The sequence below is a fragment of the Lolium rigidum genome, chromosome 3, assembly GCF_022539505.1.
Source record: "Lolium rigidum isolate FL_2022 chromosome 3, APGP_CSIRO_Lrig_0.1, whole genome shotgun sequence".
Lineage (NCBI taxonomy): Eukaryota > Viridiplantae > Streptophyta > Magnoliopsida > Poales > Poaceae > Lolium > Lolium rigidum.
Window position 1 is genome coordinate 12,000,944 of NC_061510.1, and position 991 is coordinate 12,001,934.

The window sequence follows — 991 nt, forward strand, 5'->3', positions numbered from 1 at the left end:
AATCTAGTACTTACTTTACTATCAAAGACTTTACTTGGCACAACAAAACTCAAAACTAAGATAAGGAGAGGTTGCTACAGTAGTAAACAACTTCCAAGACACAAATATAAAACAAAAATACTGTAGTAAAAACATGGGTTGTCTCCCATAAGCGCTTTTCTTTAACGCCTTTCAGCTAGGCGCAGAAAGTGTAACTCAAGTATTATCAAAGGGTGGTGCATTGACATCATAAGCTCCCCCATTTGCAGTGGTACTAGGGGCTTTGTCAATTTTGGGCCTATAATAATATTTCTTTGGTTTAGGCACTTTAGAAGCATACATAAACTTTTGCTCCTTTCCCACATAAGCTTTCTCTCTAAGCTGTAAAGATGAAAAGATTGAACCCAAGGTTCCCATAGCTTTTTCAAGTTCGCCAATCCTATTAATTTGATTATCATGGTCAACACAAGTTCCTAGGACACTAATTCTTTTATCAATTCCTCCTAAGGATTTATCAAGTTTATCAGTTTTAACAAGTAACATCTCCAACTTAGTTTCAACACTAAAAATTTTCTCTATGGTTTCCAATTTTTTCATAACATCCTCAAGGGAGGTTTCAATTTTAATTTCATTAACAGGTGGTGTTCCAAATAAACTCTCAATAATGCAACTAGCTTCTAAAGCGGGAGCACCTAGGAAGTTACCTCCCGCGAGACAATCAAGAACATATCTATTCCAGCTAGAGATACCAACATAAAAATTCCTGAGTAGGATAGTGGTGGAGTGTTTCTTAGTGCACCTATTATGGGCATCACTAATTCTATACCAAGCATCTTTTAAACATTCTCCCCCTTGTTGCTTAAATGAACGAACTTCAACTTCAGGATTACTCATTTTAGCGGTAGTAAATAAAGCAAACTAGATAAAATAAATGCAAGTAAACTAATTTTTTTGTGTTTTTGATATAGCAAACAAGACAGTAAATAAAGTAAAGCTAGCAACTAATTTTTTT